This window comes from Hevea brasiliensis, chromosome 15 (genome assembly GCF_030052815.1).
Source record: "Hevea brasiliensis isolate MT/VB/25A 57/8 chromosome 15, ASM3005281v1, whole genome shotgun sequence".
NCBI classification, from domain to species: Eukaryota; Viridiplantae; Streptophyta; class Magnoliopsida; order Malpighiales; family Euphorbiaceae; genus Hevea; species Hevea brasiliensis.
The window spans coordinates 53,698,960-53,710,212 of record NC_079507.1 but is presented as its reverse complement, the minus strand read 5'-3'; the positions used below and the strand labels follow the sequence as shown (position 1 = coordinate 53,710,212).

The 11,253-nt window shown below is 33.6% G+C and overlaps 1 pseudogene; it reads right to left on the bottom strand.

The window, feature by feature from the left end:
- Positions 1-4,311: 4,311 nt before the first annotated feature.
- LOC110646915 (ferritin-like catalase Nec2) lies at positions 4,312-10,857 on the bottom strand (annotated as a pseudogene).
- Between the last annotated feature and the right edge of the window lie 396 nt (positions 10,858-11,253).

Sequence of the window (11,253 nt, the reverse complement as noted above, 5' to 3'; positions counted from 1 at the left end):
CCCAACATTAATTCAAAGTTTAATTAAGCAAAGAAGAGAAAATGGACACTTACCTTTTTTTTGAGCTTGCTAAAACCTCACAAAATCTCCTTCTTTTTGCTGCCAATATCCTTCCCAAAGTGTGGTGATCAACTTTAATGAAGTGAGTTACAAGAATCATGGCTTGAAAATGAGAAGATGGAGCTCTTGCATGAAACGGCCGTGGTGGTTTTAGGGAGGAATTGAATTCGACTAAGGGAAGATATGAGGAAGAGGAAGACACTTAGTGGAGCAATCTATCCTCTAATGGCCTTATATATCCCACAAATCATTTATTTAATTAATTAAATAAATCAAGTTTCAATATTTCCATTTATCACCTCTTATTTTTCCCTAATTACATTTTATACATAATTTCATTTTTTATGTGATTTTCAAAATTTAATACCACTTATTTTTAATGGACATTTAGGTTAAAAGTCAACTCTATGTGTCAAATGACCAAAATGCTCCTCTTCGGGTCATATTCGGACTTTTTTAGTAATACCGATTTAATCCATGATCCGTCGATTTCTTAAATTTTCGTTTTCATTTGTACCGATTTACTAAATTTTCTTTGACATTTTCAATATCAATTATACCTCAATATACTTTAATTAAGTCCCGAAAATATTTCTCGGGGTTTCCTCGCGGTCCAAGGATTGGCAACTGTCTTCACCGTAACTTCCCGGTGCTGTCACCCATCGCTACGATTCCGGCTTATTTAACCTAGTTACATTTCATCTCTTTTATTTTTTCTTAATTTTTCTTGTATTTTCTTATCATTTATTTCATCATTTTATGTCTCCTCACTATCATTTAAGTGCAGTTCCAAATATCCTGACTGTCCGAGCCGACATTAGTTACTAGAACAGTCGAATGTATGGACTAGCTAAAATGAGGGTGTTACAGGTTGCATCGTGTGTTATACAGTCATTAGTTTTAATTAATTTTTTATATTCAATTAATTATGCAAAAAATATAAAAAATCTTCACTACCATATAATTTTTTACGATATGGTAGTGAAAATAAAAAATTACGATATGATGGTGAAAATTTTTTATATTTTTTGCATAATTAAATTGAAAATGAAAAAATTAATTAAAACTAATGACTATATAACGCACGATGCAACCCACACTTTATTCAAAACTATAAATTTTATAAGAGACTATAATTTAATTTTGTACAAATTTTAATAACTTAATATCATACTAAGTGAAAATTAATTACAATATCTAAATTATATATTGTTATAAATGGCCAGACGTAATAAAAAATAATTTAATTTCTTTTAATACTTAAATTTATTAATTGCTATCAAGAAAATAAACTATCCATAATCAAAATAAGAATAAAAATTAATATTACATGCAAATTAATTTAATCAAGGATAATCAATTTTGTTTACCATTTTTTTTCTATCTCTTGTAACTTAAATTTCATATATTTTAAAGAAACAATTTTTATTTAATTTCTTTTTTTTTTTACATTATATTACGTGAATATTAAAGCAACAAATTTTATTTAATTTCTTATTTTTATATATATTACTAATATTTTGTGAAAATATAATTTCACAATTTTATTTTTTTTACGTGTACAAATTAATATATTTTTTTAAAATAATTATAATTTAAATTTTTATTAACAAATACAGTTAAAATTTCATACTTTAATTTTTTTTCTTAATTTATAAAACTAACACATTTTTTTATAAATATTACATTATATATTTTCATTAACAAATACGATTAAAATTTTATACTTTATTATTTTTAATCTATAAAATTAATATATTTTTAAAAATAAAAAATTAATATATTTTAAAAAATAAAACAAAAAAAATAAATACATCATTATTTTTATTTACAAACAAAAACTTATTTTAAACATTAAATAATAAATATTAAATAAATGGACGGTAATAATATAATATAAAATAAAAACTTATTTTAATAATATTAAATAAATAGGTGGGAAGAGAATTGTGTAGGAGGATTTTCATTATGAATGGCATGTTAACGCTATTATCATTAGCGTTTTGGGGTCACAGTCCAACAACGCTATTAGCGTTTTACCCGACAGTGCATATACATTATTTTTATTAGCGTTTTGCTGTGCTACCAGTTCACAAGTGGGCCACAATGCATAAACGCTATTATTATTAGCGTTTTGGTGTTTGTACGCTATTTTGATTAGCGTCTTGCGTCTTTCTATCAATTGACTTTTTCTGTAATTTAGTTCATTTGCACCTTTTCTCGTAAATTTAATACTTCGTTCACACCTGTACGGAAAAATTCCCTAAGTTGGAAGGATGCTACGAATAGAAAAGATTTAAGGATTTTAGGCTCTTTAATTTGGCTTGTGTAGCAAAACAGTGCTGGAGGTTAATCCAAAATCCTTCTTCCTTATGGACCCGAATGATTAAAGGTCTCTATTTCCCTCATAATTCTTTCTAGCAAGCCCCTTCTTCCAAAAAGCAAAGCTCTTGGGTTTGGCAAAGCCTTCTGGAAGGAAGAAATATTTTGAAGGAAGGCATTAGACACAATGTAGGAGATGGGAGGGATAATCTCATTTGGTATGATCCTTGGGTCCCTCATGTGCAAGATTTCAAAGTCTAGTGGCCCTATCACTATCCTTTGGATATTAACCATATCTCTGATTTAATTGATCACGACAATCTGCAATGGAAGAATGAGTTAGTGGACTCATTATGTGAAAAAGAAGTGGCTAGAGCTATAAAATCAATTACAATAGCTCCCTTGGGTTGTAAAGATTCAGTGATTTGGCATTATGACAGGTCTGGAGTATACTCAGTTAGATTAGACTATCGCTTTTTACAAAACAAGGCCAGTCAATCTATTATTCATAGTCCCAGCAGCTCACTTTTCATTCCACAGCATATTTGGAGGAAATTATGGAATCTCCCTCTGCAGCCTAAGTTAAAAGTTTTTGTCTGGAAAGCTTTGCTGAACACTTTGCCAGTTAAAGGAAATTTGATTCACAGAGGTATTCCTCTTAATCCCACTTGTCCTATATGTAATGAAGAGACTGAATCTATAGAGCATATGTTGTTCTGGTGTAGTCATGCAAGGGCCACGTGGTTTTTCTAACTGTTGTAACTATAAGCCTGATGCAATTGGTTTTAATTCTTTCACTCAATGGTGGATTGCTATTACTCAGGCCATTAGAACTGATGACGAATCTCTATGTCTCATAGTTATTGTTTGTTGGATAATTTGGAAACAGAGAAATAGGGCAATTTTTGAGCAAATTCAGCCCAACCCAATTTCAGCTATTCATCAGATGAAAATTTGCCAATTGGACCAACAGATTCTTATTGCCAATCTCCAAAACTCTACACATTTGCAGCACTACAGAGGTAATTCTCATTCTAGCAATGTGTGGTGTTCGCCTCCTTTTGGAGTTTTGAAGTTTAATAGTGATGTTTCATGGAAGGACAATTCCTATTATGCAATAGCAGGAGTTATTGTCAGAATCACAGTGTTCATATGGTTGATGGCGTGGCCTGCAAAATTCAAGCATCCTTTCCTCTGGTGGGTGAAGCTCTAGCCGTCCTTAAAGCGGTTAACCTTGCTATTTCTATGAGTGCAAAATCTGTTATCATGGAAACAGATTTAGAAATCCTTCATTCTACTCTTATTCAGCAGAATAATTTGATTCCTTGGGAAATTCATACTGCGGTCCAAGCTATTACTGCAAGATGTAGTTTCTTTAACCATGTATCCTTATCTCTAATCAAGAGATCAGCTAATAGAGCAGCAGACTGTATTGCCAAAGTTTTTAGATTAGGCAAGCTCCATAGTTCTTGGACTGTAAATCCTCCTGAGGCTTTGAGCGCTCTCTTGTTTTTTGATGCCCATTCCCAGGGCTTGTAATGTAAAATTTGCAGTTCAAAAAAAAAAAAATATGAACTGATGAATTGAGCTGAATTAATTTAAGTCCTCTATTATTTCAATTCAGTTTTATTTATATTTTTAAAATTACAGTTATTCGATTTTTACGGTTCAATTTAATTTGATTTGAAACTAAACCGAAATGACTGAATGCAAACCAATTTAAATAATACTTACCCACACCAAAAATTTAAAGTGAATTCACATTATCAATTATTATTATTATTATTATTATTATTTTTTATTTTTACTTTTATTTTTATTTTTATTTTCGGTCTTTAAACTTGATAGGGAAACAAAATGAAGCAAGCAAGTTAGTTTTGTGCATTCAGTGAATGCACTTATTTGATACAGATTATTTTACTAAGGTCGTTAAACTTTGGGTAGAAGACTCTTTGCAATATTAACATTTCCACCGTTGGGCAGAAAAACCACCAGGCTTATATTCGCTGTCAGTTCCATAGATTATTCCTAAAATCTCAGGTGGCGTGCGAGCATAGGAACGAGAATTAGCATCTGCTGATAAGATGTTACTTCTAGTCTTCTACTCCGCCCCAAACTTCACAGGAGCAATTAGACCTTCATCTTTAATCCATACCTCGCAAGCTTGTTCCTTGGATATGACTTTGCCACTAATGTTATCAGGCAACACTTTCTTGTAAGCTTTCTCATACAGCAGTGTTCGTATCACTGCATCTTGTCTGGCCTCTACGCCCAATAATGACGCAAAAAGCTCTATAGAAATAATAATAATAATAAAATAATGAAAATAGGTGAAGTCATATAATGTATATGTGACGATAACTTTCATTTTGTGGGTCTAGTAGATGTTATCTTGCGCTTTTACTAGTGAAATTGGCTAGATTTGGAATGGTCTCAACGTATCCAACCAGTTCCCCGTAAGGGATAGCATAGGATGCTAGGAGATAGTTGACTGTGCTGATATAAGGGTTAAATGGAGGGTCTGATTTGGAGCTACTTGCTTCGTCAAAACTCCTGCAAAATTTGTAGGACTGAGACCATGTAGAGGCCCTCGAACTCCCCCAACCACTTTTATAATAGCTCTCAACTCAACTCAACTAAGCTTTTATCCCAAAAATTTAGGGTCGGTTATATAGATTCTCTTTCTCCACTCTAAACGATTTTGAGTTAAATCCTCGAAAATGTGTAATGCTTCTAGGTCATATTGTACTACTCTCCTCCAAGTCAGTTTAGGTCTACCCATTCTTTTCTTTCTATCCTCTGCCCTAATGTGCTCTACTTATCTAACTGAAGCCTCCGTATGTCTACGCTTTACATGACCAAACCACCTCAATCCCCCTTCTCTCAACTTATCCTCAATTGGTACCACTCCTACCTTTTCTCTAATACTCTCATTACGGACTTTATCTAGTCTAGTATGGCCACTCATCCACCTTAATATTCTCATCTCCGCAACTCTTATCTTAGACACATACGACTCTTTCAGTGCCCAATACTCACTACCATATAACATGGCCAGTCGTATGACTGTACGGTAAAATTTTCCTTTTAACTTATTAAGAATCTTGCGATCACATAAAACTCCAGTGGCACGTCTCTGCTTCAACCATCCGGCTTTAATCCTATGACTAACATCCTCCTCACATCCTCCATCTACTTGAAAGACTAAGTCGAGATATTTAAAGTGATTTCTTTGGGACAGTATCACTCCATCCAAACTAACTCCTTTTCTATCACTAGTTTGGCCTTCACTGAACTTGCAATGCATGTATTCTGTTTTCGTTCTACTTAACTTAAAGCCCTTTGACTCTAGAGTAATTCTCCAAAGCTCTAGCTTTCTATTGACTCCTTCTTGCATCTCATCTATCAGAACTATATCATCTGCAAACATCATGCTCCAAGGGATACTCTCTTGTATATGTTTCGTTAATTCATCTAAAACTAATGTAAAAAGGTAAGGGCTTACAGCTAAACCTTGGTGTAATCCAACTGAAATAGAAAAATTTGTGGTGTCCCCTCTCACAGTGCGCACAATAGTAGTTGCTCCTTCATACATGTCTTGTCACACCCTACTACTCCGTAAGGTATAACATGATCCCATAGTATACCTAACGAATTACCATACTTCGCCTACCGGTAACCCATTAAATATACTACAAGGGATTTTAAAATAATTTATATTCATTTTTAAGCTGGTGGGTAAATTTTTCACAAATATTAAAAACTTTTAATTGACACTAAATCACAAATCAATTTTTTTGGATATTTAAAACTACCGCAATTTTTATAAAAGTTTGCTTAAATTGGTATTTAAAACTCCGTAAGCCTTAAATTTGCTTAAATTGATATCCTTTGAATTTTGCATTTTGGGTCACTATTCATTACACTATTTAAGTTAAAATGTTGACTTTTTCCTACTAAATAGGTTTATTAATTCTAATTGCACTTACATACCACACTTTGAGTCATGTTTTTGTTGGCATTGATTGCCAAATTCAATTCAAAGTCTATTAGGGTTAGATCTCAAAATTTTAGTTTTGGGTTACTTGTTTATACTGTTCTATTGGTCTGCCTACAGTGGGAATTTGGCCAACTTTTCTTCATCAAAGTTGTTCCTTAATGTCTTATCTTTAATTTCCTTTTTGAATCACTCCATTTGGAGTTTTGTAGCCCAAGTTATAGCTATTTTCCTAAGACTGGCCGAATTGGTATCTACCCAGAATTCTGGGCAGGTTTTTGGTTCTGGCAGTTTTGGGCAACCAATTATGGGTGACAAAATGACTTGGTTGTGGACAGAATTTGGGTTTGTATTCTTCATGAAAATTGTAGTACTATGTCATATATTTCTAATGGTTTAAAAATTAGGTCATTTGGACCTGCCTAGACCAAGTTATGGCCAAATGAACAAACACTGTTTATTTGGTCATTTCTGTACAGTGGTAGTGTGCCAATTCCGGGTTTGACCTAATTGTTCACTAACTTATAGTCACTTTCTAAGCATGGTTTCTACATGAAAAATGTGTCATTATGTGTCTATTTTCATCTCCAATTGGCCTCACACCAATTGGAGTGGCAGAATTACAGTTTTGGTCCCTGAAATGGACCTAGGTCAGGTTGTCCAGGATTAGACCCCTACCTATCCGAATTTGGTTGCAATTCTAACTATTGAAAAAATCCTAATTTGTCTCAATTGACCATTTTGAGTCTCATTTAGGTCAAAGTATATCAATTTACTAATTTCTCAATTTTCCTTCCCAAAACCCTAAGGGTCAAGAGCCCTAATTTTTGTAAATGGTTCAATTAATGGAATTAAAGTAGCTATTCAACATCTACACACTTAATTATACTCAACTAACCTTTTAATTGCATCAAACTCACTCAAACCCTACGTTCCTTACATTGGCCAAAATTCATGTGGATGGGGATGAGCATGATTTGTTTCATTTGTTTATCAATTTCTAGTGTAATTTAACTACTTAATCATGAATTAAAACACAAATTTGAAAACTAACCACTAACCTCTTGGTAGCTCTTTCACTCTTTCAATTCCCACTTCCTTTTTGAATTTTTCTCTTCTACTCCTCTTGCCAAAGCTTGATTATAGGTTTTTAACTATGAAATTTAGGGGATTTTGGGTTAAATTCAAGCTTTAAAAGCTTGAAAAATATGGCTATGGAGGATAACTAGAGAGAGAAGAGAGGATGACGAGAGGGACGGCAATGGGGAGGTTGAAGACAATTGATAATAATTTTTTTTTCTTTTATTTGTACATATTTATCTCATATTTTGACGTAGTCAAAAATTAAATTAAGTGAAATTTATTTTTGATGTCATTATTCAATTTCCTTTTCTTTTTTTTTTCCTTAGTTTTTCCATACTTCTTTAATTTAATTCCATATTTCAAAATTTTCATTTCTTAGATTTTATTGGACAGTTAGGTCATGAGTCACTTCTAGAGGTGAATTGACCAATTTGCCCCTCGCCGGTCTGATTCGGTTTGCCAATAATAATGTATTTCTTCCGGAGCCGGAGCCCTGACCTAATTATTTGATCTGCTTATCAACATTTTTCTATGATTTTCATATTTCCCCTAACTCCGTAATTTTTCTTAGGCCTGTGGTGTTACAATGCCTCGTACGAAATTAGGGTTATAACTGACCTTGCACTCACTTCCTGGTGCGGTCACCCATCGCTGTGACCCCCGGCTCATTTAACCTTTTGTGATTTGTTTCCTTTATTTCCTTTTTACCTTCATGTAATTGCTATTTATTTTTGTTCAGGGCTTCTCTAGATGACTTCAATATAGTTCTAATCCTCTTAATTATCCGGACCAACACTAGTCATCGGAATAGTGACTTGCACAAGACTATGCATATAGGGGTGTTATATGTCCTTCCACACTTGTATGTACCTAATAGATCCGCTTTTTGTTTTAACACTCTCCATAAGATATCTCTTGGAACACTATCATAAGCCTTCTCCAAATCGATAAAAACCATGTATAAATCTTTCATCACATCTCTATATTTCTCCATCAAGCTTCTAATTAAAAAGATCGCTTCCATAGTCGAACAACCAGGCATGAAGCCAAATTGATTGAGAGAGATAGAAGTATCATGACGTAGTCAATGTTCCACAACTCTCTCCCACAACTTCATAGTATGGCTCATGAGTTTAATTTCCCTATAGTTTGAGCAACTCTGTATGTCTCCCTTATTTTTAAGAATAGGTACTAAAATACTCCTCCTCCATTCATTAGGCATTTTCTTTGAATTTAGAATCTTATTAAATAATTTAGTTAACCATTCCACTCCCATATATCTCAAACACTTTCACACTTCAATTGGTATTCCATCGGATCTACAGGCTTTACCTACTTTCATTCTCTTAAGTGCTTCCTTTACTTCTAAAGATCTAATCCTTCTAGTATAATTCACATTCTTTTCTATTGCTCTGTAGTCTATATTCACTCTATTACCATTTTGACTATTATTAAAGAGATCATCAAAATAATTTCTCTATCTTTTTTTAATGTCCTCATCTTTCACCAACACTTTTCTTTCTTTATCCTTAATGCACCTAACTTGATTGAGATCTTGACATTTCTTTTCTCTCCTCCTTGCTAATCTATAAATATCTTTCTCCCCTTCTTTAGTTCCAAGTTTCTCATATAACTTTTCAAAGGCCTGCGCTCTTGCTTGACTAACTGTCTTTTTTGTTTTTTTCTTTGCTATCTTATACTGTTCATGTGTCTCATTATTATCACACTTAGGTAATTTCTTATACCATTCTCTCTTTCTCTTCACTGCCTTTTGTACTTCCTCATTCCAACAGCATCTCTCTTTTGAGGGTAGTCCATGTCCTCTAGACTCTCCAAGTACTTTTCTAGCTTCTTCTCTAATCTTTGATACCATCTGTATCCACATACCATTGGCCTCCATATCTAGCTTCCATGCTTCAGACTTGAGAAGCTCATTTTTGAACTTCATTTGCTTTATTCCTTTGAACTCCCACCACTTTGTTCGAGCTACACTATTTCTTCTAACCTTATTTGAATTGTTCCTAAACTTGACATCCAAAACCATTAACCGATGTTGACTTGTTAAAGCTTCTCCCGAAATGACCTCATAATCCTTGCATAGAGCTCTATTTGTCTTCCTGGTTAAGAGAAAGTCAATTTGGCTTCTATGTTGCCCACTTTTAAAAGTCACTAAATGTGATTCTCTTTTTATAAAGTAGGTATTTGCTAGTATTATGTCGTATGCTATAGCAAAATCTAGAATATTTTTTTCCTCCTCATTTCGGTTACCAAATCCAAAACCTCCATGAACATTTTCATAGCCTTGCCTATTACTTCCTACATGTCCATTCAAATCTCCACCGATGAAAACATTCCCTTCATTCGGTATGTTTTACATTAGATCATCCATATCTTCCCAAAACCTTTATTTACTCTCACTATCTAGTCCTATTTATGGGGCATAAGCACTAACTAAGAATGTTGATAACCCTGAAAAGATAATCTAAGAATATTGATAGCCCTAAAAAGAAATAATCTAAGAATATTGATAGTAAAAAAATTAATTAAAAAATCGATTGTGTTTTCTTTCATTTATCATAACTTGAGGTGACCAAGGTTCTTGATAACCAAATTCCTCGATCATTTGACGAGAAACAGGATTAAGTTAGCCTTTTGGACTCCAATCGTAGGAAGACCACCATTGGCAAAATCTGGTTCAACAGCATCAATCCCTTTGCCAAGCGCACCAAACAAGAAGAATAATTCTGTTTCAAAGAATTCCAAATTAAAAACGAACTGAATTCGATCCTTGTTGTTGGCCTCAAATGATCAACAAGAAGTAGCACAAGGCATTGAAATAAGGGTAAGAGCCAGAATAATGAGACAAACTAGTGCATGGTAGAAAGAGCAACTTTACCCATTTTGCTGGGGCTACTCACGTGTCTGCCCCTGATTTTGCTCGTTAACTAATTGTGCCAAGCGTGAGCTCGACCTGACCTCAAAAGTGTTTTAATGAGCTGAACTTGAGCTTTTTAAAATTTGACTCCCCTTGGCTTGATTGGTTTACACCCTAAAGAGAGTGGACATTGACATTGAACAATTGTACAGTGGTAATACTCTACGGACTGACAGAAAGAGAAAAGGCCAGGTTCCCTGATGCCTTTTCCATTGGGTTGGGCGATCCCACTGTGGTTTCAAAATTTGAAACCTACCGACCAAACTAAACTCAAATATTTGAAAGGCCTCATCTTTCTAGCGCAAGCAATTTCCATTTTCAAGAGACAAGGTTGATGGCTGGTCCAGTAACTCACAGCCAAGAATTTGTGAAAATTAGTGATGGCTGCTTCCAGTTCCACATTGAATTGTTCAGGAAAGATTCCCAATTTCCAGAACTGTTTAGCATTTTCTTCACCCATTAAGGAACCTTTTGGTTTCCTCTGTGAATGAGGTTGGAATAAAATTCAAATAATAGAAGCCTAAGTTTAACCTTAAAAGCCAGGCATTAAGGTTAGAGATTAGGCTAATATTGTAAAACAAGCCATGATATCTATAAGCAAACAATATGAAATAGAAGGTGAAGAATAGTTTTTATTAACACCAGTAAAATACTCAGTTTGACAGGATTTCTCTATACGTTTTATAGATAATACGATCCATTAGAAAGTTATATGAAATACTGATATGATTAAATATGCTATCAAATAGTTTATTTAATTATTAACTTTTAAGGAAATCAATCATAATCTATTGAAAACATATAATAACGATATAAGGCTGAAAGAAAACCGCCGCATGGGGACAAGGGAAGTGTG